Genomic DNA, 12,125 nt, shown 5'->3' with positions numbered 1-12,125 from the left:
TTTACTGTCCGTTTGGGTGAATGTCTGTATTTGAATTCAAAATAAAAAGAGGGGCGCCTGGGTGGCTCAGTCGTTAAGCGTCTGACTTCGGCTCAGTTCACGATCCCAGGGCCCTGGGATCGAGCCCCACATCAGGCTCCCTGCTCCGCGGGAAGTCTGCTTCTCCCTCCCCCACTCCACCTGCTTGAAGAAGCCAATGAAAGGAGGAAGGGAAGGAAGGAGATAAATGTGATTTTGTCACTTGAATCCACTATCTATTTATCCCCTTGTACCACACTGTCCTTTAGGAGTCTGTCCTGTTCGGTGGCAAATAGTGAATATTTATTATATTTCCAGTGCAACAATTCTAGGTGCAAATTCTGCCACTGCAGGTAAATACAGATAATAGTGATTGATGGGCTTAAAACGCAACCATAATTACCCACAAAATGACTGAAAAGTTGACCTAAAGTAGCTGCTGACATGAGCACAGTATTTATGGAACGAAGTCATACCTACAAATCTGAAAACCATTCCCAAAAATGTGTCCCTTGTGAAATAAGGTCACAGTCGTCAGTGAGAGGACAAGAAGAAACAGGGAAGCCATAAAGAAATTTAGGCAGGCCATGAAGCCAAGGAGGTTGAGTATAATAAATAAATACAGAAGACAGAGAGTTCATAACACAAAGTGTACTAGAATTGCAAACAATATATTCATAGGTACCTGATCTAAAACTGTCTGAATGATTCCAGCCAGTCAAAGGGGAGAGACTTCAGGGCTTTGCCAGGCCAAGGTTGCAGAAGTCTGAAACAGGCTATCGAAGGGAGGAGAGTTGGCTGCTGAGCTCGTGGAGTACTGGGTTAAAGCGGGATCTAGAGACACCTAGCTAAAGGAATTAATCCAGAGGGCAGAACGGAGCCTGAGACACTGACCCTTGAGCCTGAGGCAGTTAGATGGAACACAAGGATTCAGGGGGCAGAAATGAGGCAGCGCTTGTACAATACTCCCGAGTCAGTGGTTGCCAAGATTTCAAGGGACTCCTTTATGGAGTGGTTGGGTTATGATACCCACAGGTGAGAATAGGCTACTAAAAATCCAGGTACTGCTAGACAAACACTCTGCACACAGCCCCTCCCAGTTTCTACATTTTTGTCAGTCTCTGGAATGAGCAGAACGTGAACTGACCAAACGGATGTGAAGAGGGGAAGAATCCATGAGAACACTAACTTTCCTCATGGGCAGAGTCCAGGTACAAGGAGAGCTGCCAAGAAGAAAGCCCCTGAAGTATTTTTATTTGAGGTGCTCTGGGACATGCTGTCTCACCTTATCCTCCCAATAAAAACTTCCAGAAACAAATCAATCATGCAACTTAGCAAAATGGTTGATATAACATTTCATTTCCATCCCATAGCCCTTCTCCAAGACTGCAGGGTTCTCAGTCTTACACAGTAGTCTGCAGGTACCTGACCCTGAGATCCGTCCCTCCATCCACCCACCAAGCATGTCCTGAGTGCCTCATTATGGCACTGGGAGCACAGAGATGAGTGAAAAAGAGTCCTTGTCTTCTCAGAGCTACAATTCTAGTAAGAGAGGAAACATGACACAGAGGTCAACAAACAAATAATATTGTTAAAACAGAGAAAGTGCTTGGAAGGTTACAAAATGGGTGCTGAATGCAAACTCAAGAGGAAGGCCCCTTTGGGTTCTGAAATAAGGACCTCTCTAAAGGCTGGTTTAGACGGGGCCTTGAAGATTGTGAGAAAGAACTGGATTCTTGGTGAAATGAAAAGCAACTAACTGAGCAAAACAAGGATAGTGAATGACACGGTCTGATTTGTATTTTTAAGAGATCACTTAGGATTGCAGTGAATGAACTGAGACAACTGCAAGTAGGAGAGAGGAAGGAAAGCTCAGGAAAGTGCTACTGCAGTATTTTCATGCAAGATATAGTGATGGCTGAGGTTAGGAAGGGGACAGCAGAGGGGCAGAAGTGTAAATAAACTCAAAGTATATTTTGCAAGTAGAAATTATGGGACTTACTGCAGGTCCAATGAGGGGAAAGGTAGTATTTTGTTAACATACCACCTGAAGCACTCGACAGATTCAGGGCAATCCTTATCAAAACACCAAGAGCATTTTTCACAGAACTAGAACAAATGATACTAACATTTATATGGCACCATAAAAGACCCCAAAGAGCCAAAGCAATCTTGAGAAATTAGAACAAAGCTGAAGGTGTCATAATCCCAGATTTCAAGATACACTACAATAGGGGACTGGCACAAAAATAGACACAAAGATCAATGGAGCAAAACAGAGAGTCCAAAAGTAAACCCACACTTATATGGTCACAAAGGAGGCAAGAATATACAATGGGGAAAAGGCAGTCTTTTCAACAAATGGTGCTGGGAAAACCGGATGGCTACCTGCAAAAAAATGAAACTGGACCACTTTCTCACACCACACACAAAAATAAACTTCAAATGGATTAAAGAGTAAACGTGAGACCTGAAACCATAAAATTCCTAGATGAAAACATAGGGAATAATCTCTTTCACATTGGCCATAGACACATTTTTATAGATATGACTCCAGAGGTGAGGGAACTAAAGCAAAAATAAACTATTAGGACAACATCAAAATAAAAAGCTTCTGTACAGCAAAGGAAACTGTCGACAAAATGAAAAGGCAACTACTGAATGGAAGAAGATATTTGCAAATGATACATGATTTGATATGACCTGCCAAAGGGTTAGTAACCAAAATATATAAAGAACTTCTACAGCTCAACACCAATAATAATAGTGATAATAAAAATCCAATTAACAATGGGCAGATGACCTGAAGAGACATTTTTCCAAAGAAGACATACAGATGACCAAGAGATACATGAAAAGATGTTCAACATCACTCATCAGGGAAATTCCGATCAAAACCGTAAGATACTACCTCACACCTCTCAGAATGACTAGAATCAAAAAGACAAGAAATAACAAGCAATGACTAGGATGTGGGAAAAAACAAACCCTCCCCTCGTGCACTATTGGTGGGAATGCAAACTGGTGCAGCCACTGTGGAAAACAGCATGGCGGTTCCTCAAAAAAATTAAAAATAGGACTACCCTATAATCCAGTAATCCCACTACTGGGTATTTACCCACAGAAAACAAAAACAGTAAGTTGAACAGATACATGCACCCCTGTGTTTATCACAGCATTATTTACAGTAGCCAAGATATGGAAGCAGTCCAGGTGTCCATAGACTGATGAATGGATAAAAAAGATGTGGTATGTACACACACACATACACACACACATACACACACACACACACACACACTGGAATATTACTTGAAGTACTTGAAAGAAAGCCAGTAAGACTTATTACCATTGCTGTTATCCTCCACATTTAAAAACACACACACAACACACAGATACCATATATTCTAAGCAGACCCTGTTAAAGTCTGCAAAGTTCACGGTGGGAAGGGTACACAGAGCGAGGGCCACATTATCTGTCTAAAAAGAAATCCGAAATACTTGAAGAGCCTGGGCTCCTCCTCAATTATCAGAGCAAAGTCGAAATCAGCGTGAATTAAACCAAACTTGGACGGCCATCTTTGGAGTGAGAAGGATTCCTCAGTGTGCAGGGAATACACTTGTTAGCAGCCTGACAGCATGATCCCTACAAGAAATCTTGGTTTACAGATTTGATTCTCAGACCAAGTTCCTGCAGACCAAGAGCCCTTATGCAGGAAAGCAGCCAACAGAGAACAGGGAAGTGACTCAATATTAATCATACATTGACTCATTCGACATCGTAGAAGCCTCATTACCCTCCCCTTCATTTATTTCCTGGACCCAGAATTGTATCGTAAATGACACCATTCAGAGAAATGACTGCACCATGAGGATCATTAAGATTTCTGTACTGAAGATAGTATTTAGGAGTTTTGAATGCCAATAGAGCAAAGCTCATGCTTGTAGTTAATAAAATGAAGATCTCGTTTCACTTTTGACTCTTGAAACTTTACTACCATGCGTGTTCTTTATCTCTTACATCCATGGATAATTTTAGCCATCAAACCCAGCTTCTTAGCAACCTTAAATTCTTTTGAAAACACGGTGGAGGGTAAATATATAAGTAATACTTTTTTTAAAAAGATTTTATTTATTTATTTCAGAGAGAGAGGGCACAAGCAGGGGAAGTGGCAGGCAGAGGGAGAAGCAGGCTTCCCACTGAGCAAGGAGCCCGATGTGGGACTCAGTCCCAGGACCCTGAGATCATGACCTGAGCCAAAGGCAGATGCTTAACCGACTGAGCCTTCCAGGCATCCCATAAGTACACACTTTTAATTATAATTGTATTTATTTATTTATTTATTTATTTATTTATTTATTTATTGAGAGGAGAGAGTGCACATCCTTGAGCAGGGATGCATCTGGGGCAGAGGGAGAGGGAGAGAATCTTAAGCTGACTCCCTGCTAAGCATGAAACCTGATGCAAGACTCGATCTTGCATGAAATCAAGAGTCAGATGCTTAACCAAATGAGCCACGCAGGTGCCCCTAATTATAATTCTTCATTTCCGTCTACTTTTTTCTAAAAGATGACATGCTAAGCCACCTGTCTCTCCACATTCAGTTTATGCCCACTTGGGATTCTGCTGAAATACCAAGGACCAGATGCTCCATTGCACACTTGTACAAAATTCGGGCAAATAGTTTTCTTACCCTCTCGAAACACCCCCAATCAGCTTCCATAGTGCACTGTGGGAACCCCCAAAATGTTGCCTCCTTTCCAAAATGAAAAATCCTGAAACTAACTTTCAGCTTCTCATGGTGCCATGTCATACCTCCTGCAAAATCCAATTCCATTTATTCTCACAGCATACCAGCATTTTCTTGCATGATTTTTTTTTCAAGATTTTATTTATTTTTTGACAGAGAGAGAGAGATGGTGAGAGAGGGAACACAAGCAGGGGGAGTGGGAGAAGGAAAAGCAGGCTTTCCACAGATCAGGGAGTCCAATGCGGGGCTTGATCCCAGGACCCTGAGATCATGACCTGAGCCAAAGGCAGACGCTTAACGACTGAGCCACCCAGGCGCCCCTCTTGCATGATTTCTTTAAGCCTTGGCTCAGCCTTCAGTTATCTGCCACTTAAACCGGTATGACCTTTACTCCCCATCTAATATCAAATGGTCTTCAAAGACGTTATTCCAGCTTATTATTCTGAACTGGTCACTCAGCTTGTCATAACATAAATCTATCATAAACCAAACCCCTCCCTCACCAACTCCAACCTTGAATCCCCTCTGGGATTTGTGATGATTGCTTCCGAATCCACTGGGTTCACCCCAAATTTGTTGTCTTCTATTTCTTTACCTGTTGCCCCCCCTTCTTTTTTTTTCAGAAAAAAATTATTTGGCATGCCCTACCTTATAGCAATATCAATAAGGGTTCTATTAGGTCCTATCTTTGTTTTGTTTTTTTAAGATTTTATTTACTTGAGAGAGAGAGCACACACACAAACGGGGGGAAGAGGCGCAGAGGGAGAGGGAGAAGCAGACTCCCCACTGAGCAGGGAGTCCGATGTGGGGCTCGATCCCAGGACCCCGAGATCATGACCTGAGCCGAAGGCAGACACTCAAGTGACTGAACCACCCAGGCACCCTAGGTCCTATCTTTAAGTCACTATATAGAATGTTCTCATCTAAGATTATCAGCATATTTCCATGTTCCAATTCTTCTCCACCCACACTGGGGGCTGAGGGCGGGTAGAGTCAGTTGGGGAAATGTTTTTAGATACCCAGGACCCACCTCCACAATCGGATTTCAGTTGTCTGGGTGTTGGTGTATGTACTGTCACACACACGTCGTAGTGGGGGAAATAGATTTTAATCGCAGGGTCACACGTAAAAGTAGTTTGGGTTTTGTGAAACCTCAACCTTTATGCATAGTTTACTGGTTTTTCTCCCCAGTTTTTAAGTTCCTGTTCCCTTTAAACTAATCAATAAAATACGGCATGATTCACGTATTGTCTGTCCAAAATCACATCTTGGAAGACAAACAGTGCAGCAGAAAATACCACGCTTTCTCTTAAGTGCAGCCTGAAAAACTGTAAACGCTAAGCCCTAAGAATAAAAGAATGGCACACACCGAGAGCCCCAAGAAAATTCTCAGTTACATCTTTGCCTGAAGGCAGACCAGAGACAGAAGTCACCAGGATATTTATTCTCCAAAATACTCTTTCCTTTGTATGAGATCAACCTAGTAATTTTTGCTCTCCCTCCCTCCCATCTTTCTCCCTCCCATCTCTCTCTCTCTCCCCGCCCCCCCACCTGCCCCCCTTGGACTCTTTCTCTGCTCTTCCCTTCCATCCTCCCTGTGGCTCCTCTTTCTTGTCAACCTACTTAATATTTATAGCTCCCTGGGCTCTGTGCTAAGCCTTTTTTCTCTTTTAATTTACCATACTCTTCTTGGGTAATCTTGCTGAAATTACTACCTCTATGCTGACGACACCTAAATGCACATCTCTCACCAGACTTCTTTCTAGAGCGCCAGCTGGAAGGCTTCTTGCCCACACAGGTATGGTCACAACTGAATGTATCTTCCTTTCCAACAAATCTGCTTCTCCTCTAGAACTCCCAGCCTTGACTATTAGCATCACCACCTGCCCAGGGCTCAAAACAGGAGTCAGGAAGCCATCCTTGATCTTCTCCCCTCCCTCACACCCCCGGCCCATGTCTACCTCTCCCACTTTCCTAGAATCTCTCTGCTCCCAATGATCTCCATGCCACTGCTAGTTTAAGGTGCCTTCAGCTCTCCATGCGACCTTGGCTTTGATTTGGAGACTTCTTAATCTCCAAATCAGTCCCCCGCATCCATATTTCAATCTGTTCTACACACTGCAGTGATGTCTTAAAAACAAAACAAACATCTGCATGTGAAAGATGTGAAATCCAAATCTGGTTTGTACCGAAGTTAATAACATTGTACCAATGTGAGTGTCCTGGTTTTTACACTATACTACAGTTTATATAACATACTATGATCATTGGGAAAATGGAGTGAATGGTACTCTAATGTCCTCTATCCTTTTCTTGCAAATTCTTGTGGGTCTTAAATGATTTCAAAATAAAAAGTTACAGGGGAAAAAAAAAAAAACTCTGATTATATTCTCTGCTTTCTGCCCCACCCCTTCTTAAAGCCCTTAGATAGCTTCCCTTAAGTAAGACTGACATCCTTACATTGACTTTCAAGCCCACTCAAATTCTGGTCTACCTCATGCTCCATTTTCCTTTTTGGACTCCTACTACAACCATACTAGTCTTCTTTTGATTACTCAAAAAGGACACTCTCTCTTGCCTTAAGAACTACACATAAGTCATTCCCTCGGCTTAGAACAGTTTCCCTAAATCCTTACTGGGCTTATTATCTGCCTTGTTCTTCAGATCTCTGCTAACTGTCCCTTCATCCAGAAAGTTCCCTAGGCATTCTCTACTGATACAGTCCATCAAACTCAGCTGGTAGTTCTAGAGGAGAAGCAGATTTGTTGGAAAGGAAGATATATTCAGTTGTGACCATACCTGTGTGGGCAAGAAACCTTCCAGCAACCTAGGCATTCTCTACTGATCCAGGAATTCTCTACTGATCCAGCCCATCAAACTCTTTTTAATATTAGCTTTCAGGACCTGGCAGCACCTTTGATTTCTCCTTTGATAAAATTCATCATGCCTGAAATGTCTTGCTCAATATCTCCCCTCACTCCAGTCGTCCATAAATGTAACATGGTCAAAGAATTAAGGATTCTGGTGAGAAAGGATTTGTTGAATAAATGAATTAATGAATTTTTTAAATTGCTGCTAAAAATCCAAATTCTTCATCAACTTCACCATTCTCCAAAGGAGTCTCTGGATTGTAAATACATTGGTATATTGAATGATAGTCTACTTTCCTATAATTACCAATACTTTTATGAACCATCTTATGAACCAAGATTTGGGGGCAGCAGTAGACCAAATATTAGAGACTCTGGGGGGGAAGTGGTATGTCATTCCAGGTGTTCAATAACATCAGAGAGGAGTTCAGAGACATAACTACAATGTCATAAATATCTAATAAAGAAACGGAATTAAAATACATATTTTTGTTCTAGAAATAGCTCTATAGGAAGTCTATGGATTCACATCCAATTAAGTGTAGATCCTCGGTCTACACTTAGACCAAGGAGGATCTACGAAAGGCTGACATTGACTATTATTTTCTGCACTAGTACCTGCCCTCTGTGCTCACCTAGCCACACTCCCAGTGAACTCACAGAGACACCGAGTGCTTGCTGCCTCTGTAAACCATCTGCAAGGTGACTGTATGAATGAATGTACAATGAATACTACGTAATTCCAAGAACCAAAGGATTTCCAATAACAAGAAATCAACACTCAGAGATTCAACCCCTGGTTTTAAAAATGAGGAACCTGATAAGATCAGAGTTAACTGCTGCTGCGAATAGGATCAGAACAGAAGTAGTCTGGAATCCTGGTGACAAAACTCTACTCCATTTGCACACAGACTGTAGAATTTTCCAGAAGTGCATCCATTTGCAAATATTTCCATCTGCCCTATTTTACCCTTGGCTCCTTCAAACTGAAGTTTTTAAAAGTACAAATAATTGCTAAATCAAGAAGTAACGAGAATGCCATTCAGATTTCTGATAAGGGCAGATGTAAGAACCAATTGAGGAACATTAAAATTCTGAATTCGGTTCTGAGATCTTTAAGACTTCTTAAGATTTTGAATTCTTAAGTTTTATCTTCTGATGTGTTCACTTTAAATTGGATTCTAAATGAGGGAGTGGGGAGATAAAAGTCAGAGAGAGCTTTATGTCAAGATCTGGGAATGATTGCATGAGGAAGAGAAGAGTGAAGACACTCCGTGGTGTTTGGTTCAAGTTAATGCTCTAACAGTGTGCTCTCTCTCATTGACACCTGTCTTATTTATCTTTTTTAATAGTATTTTTTTCCACAAAAGGCATACAATCCCTATCTTACCTACCCATTTACGCGGCAGATTTTTTCGTCTGTGAATTATTCTTCATCATAATTCGCATGAATGAGATTTAATATCCTCCTTTGATATTAAAATCATGCGTAAAAGCCTGTAGGGGTAAGTAAATAAAGAACAAGGCCATCTCTTTTTCATACTAGCTATGTTCTAATGCCTGAGTATTAGAAGTCCAAACCCCACTTCCAGGGTTATGTGAAGATGCACAACAATCAGTGAGATAGTAGTTCACATGCTCAGAACAGATAAGCGCAGAATCAAAGGCACTTATCCGGAAAAGGCAGGGGCAGTGGACCAAGGGTGGGAAGAGGAAGGGTGCCTGACTTTGCAAGAGTGGAGAAGATCCGGTGTTTCCGAAGTCCTGGGAGTGCCCAGTTGCTGTGCTGGTATGTGGGACTAGAAGCAATGGTACAAACGGGATTGGGATTTCCTGTAGCAGAAGGTGGCTTTTCCCACCTACATGCACCTCCCTTCAGACAACTAAGAACATGTGTACTCTAGCCCCACCACCGTGGACTTCTCTTGGAAAAAGGTTTACCCATATAAGGGAGATGTAGTGAGGGTACATCTATCTAAACATCTACTCTTCTGGACAGGTTAAAATGGATGCACCCAGCCCAGGGATCAGGAGTCAGTAGATCTGGGCTAGTTCATGGTCATTTGCTTTCTTAACAAGTGCCTTCAATTATATACATGCAGATGTCCACAAAGCACCCTTGCAGAAACACTTTTCTAGATTCTCTAAGTTCTGTCTCTGTATAAAATCAGACCAGCAGAGTTCTGCCTTTTGAAGAATGATTCTATCTTCCCAAAAGAAATGTCTTCAAGAAGCTACATTTTGATACTAAACCTTGAGCTTTTTATGAAGGGTTGACGTAAGAAACAACACTACGATGACATTTGTGACATGTAAGACATTGACTGTTACATCTTTCAACGTCTCTTCCTAATCTTATGAAATAAGTGTCTTTTATTATGAATTAACATTTGTATTTGAAAGTAAATGGAATATAATTAACACGTGTGTAGATATATGGATATACACACATATATATGTAGATATACGGACATACATGTGTGTATATCCGTATATCTACACACACGTGCGTGTGTGTGTGTATGTATATGTGTGTATATATATATATATGGCATTCTGCTAGCTCACTCTCAAAACCAGGAACCAGGAACCTCTCTCCCTTAGGGCAAGTAGTCCCAGGCAGATGGCAGCCAACTAGCTATCTGGTCCTATCAAAACCAAACCCTGGTGAACCAAAGTGGAAATACAGAGAAATGATGGAGGCTCTGCCTTTGATTTTAGAAGGATCTAATTCTAATATCCCTCTAGGCAAGGGAGCTACAGCTCAATTTTTTTCAAAAAGATTTTATTTACTTATTTGACAGAGAGAGACACAGCGAGAGAGGGAACACAAGCAGAGGGAGTGGGGGAGTGAGGAGCAGGCTTCCCGCGGAGCAGGGAGCCCGATGCGGGCTCAATCCCAGGACCCTGGGAATCATGACCTGAGCCGAAGGCAAATACTTAACAACTGAGCCACCCAGGCACCCCTTCAGTTTTTTGTTTTTTTTTTTAACTTCAAACCTACACATGAAGTTTACAGGGAATTTTGATTTTTGTTTATTTTTTGGGCTAAAGTGTGTGTGTGTGTGTTTGTGTGTGTGTGTGTGTGTGTGTAGGGGTAAAGTGGGTCCTTTTAAGCTAAAAAAAATAGCCATTAGTGCCTATATGATCATGCAATAATTTCTTAGGAAAACTTATTACAGACAATACTCATGTAAGTCATTATTCTGACATAAAAAATTTGTCAGATCTGTCTATCTCTCATCCCCGAAACAACACCAAAAAATTTCCAAGTCTTTTTAGGAAGTCTGCACAGAGTGGGAGTGTTTCTAAATACTCAGCCAAGCCTTTTATTTACCACACCTGGCAGGTGCTCCATCAAAGCTGTTTGAATGAAAAAGAAGCTCTGATCGTTATCCTATGGGCAGCTACTATGAGGCTGACAGGACACATTGATGTTTTGATGTTGGTCCTGTGAGGTCTAAAACAATTACATAAACCATACCTCATCCTTCCACATTTCCCTTCCACTTGCATGGGCTGAGCAAGACAAAAGTTGCATGAGCCATGACTTATAATCAATTCTACTGAAAATGGTGAGGTTGCCTATGGTACTTTCTATGAGAGTCTGCTACACGGAGCTTTACATATGGAAAGATAATTAGGCCTCTGACAGAAGCAAAAGAAAGAAACAAAACTTTGGTAAAGAGCTCTTAAACCTATCTCAGAACAAAAAAATGCAACTGACCATTTTTTTTTGCCATACATCACCTACTCGATGTCCTGGCTAAACACTAAAATATGGAAAAGCTAAACAGGGATGGATTGGACATGCTGACATTCTCCTTGAGGAAATAAAACTGGATCATACAAGTAAGCCTTACTATGTTCTGAATATCACGTGCCATTTTGACCAATTAAAAGTCCAAGTATTTTTTCCTTTCTGGTAATAATCAGTGTTCCTAGTAGATTTTTTGAGCCTCTTAAACACTTACAGAGCATGCTTTTGAAGACTTTCATAATGTGAGCCTGCTTTTGGCTTCTTGATGTTCAAGTATCAGATGTCTTTAAGTACACTTAGCAGTATCCAGAATTATTTTATATCTGAATCCACTTTTCCAACAAATAAAGGAAACTTCTTTTTGTAGGACTCGCTCTTCTTTAACATTCTGAGAAAAGTCCAGAATGTTCCCTATTACACCTTTGGTCTCTCGGCTTTCCTGGAATAACAGCAGAGCGATGTTCTCTCTTCAGAAAGAACAAAGAGGCAAGAGAATTTGTATAGTTGAAGTAAAATAACTGTAAACAAGGGCGCCTGGGTGGCTCAGTTGGTTAAGCGACTGCCTTCGGCTCAGGTCATGATCCTGGAGTCCCGGGATCGAGTCCCGCATCGGGCTCCCTGCTCGGCGGGGAGTCTGCTTCTCCCTCTCCCGCTCCCCCCTCTTGTGCTCTTTCTCTCTCTCACTCTCTCTCTCAAATAAATAAATAAAATCTTTAAAAAAAAAAA

At 41.5% G+C, this 12,125-nt stretch overlaps 1 protein-coding gene across 3 annotated transcripts in view; it reads right to left on the bottom strand.

The window, feature by feature from the left end:
* The window catches only part of LOC102740208 (protein kinase cGMP-dependent 1), a 914,142-nt gene that overhangs the window by 862,186 nt on the left and 39,831 nt on the right, over positions 1 to 12,125 (bottom strand). The gene's annotated exons all lie outside the window — the stretch shown is intronic.

Source organism: Leptonychotes weddellii, chromosome 6, assembly GCF_054177405.1.
Source record: "Leptonychotes weddellii isolate Sample4059 chromosome 6, ASM5417740v2, whole genome shotgun sequence".
NCBI lineage: Eukaryota > Metazoa > Chordata > Mammalia > Carnivora > Phocidae > Leptonychotes > Leptonychotes weddellii.
Note: the sequence above shows the minus strand (reverse complement) of the source record. Positions and strands in the feature narration are given on the sequence as shown.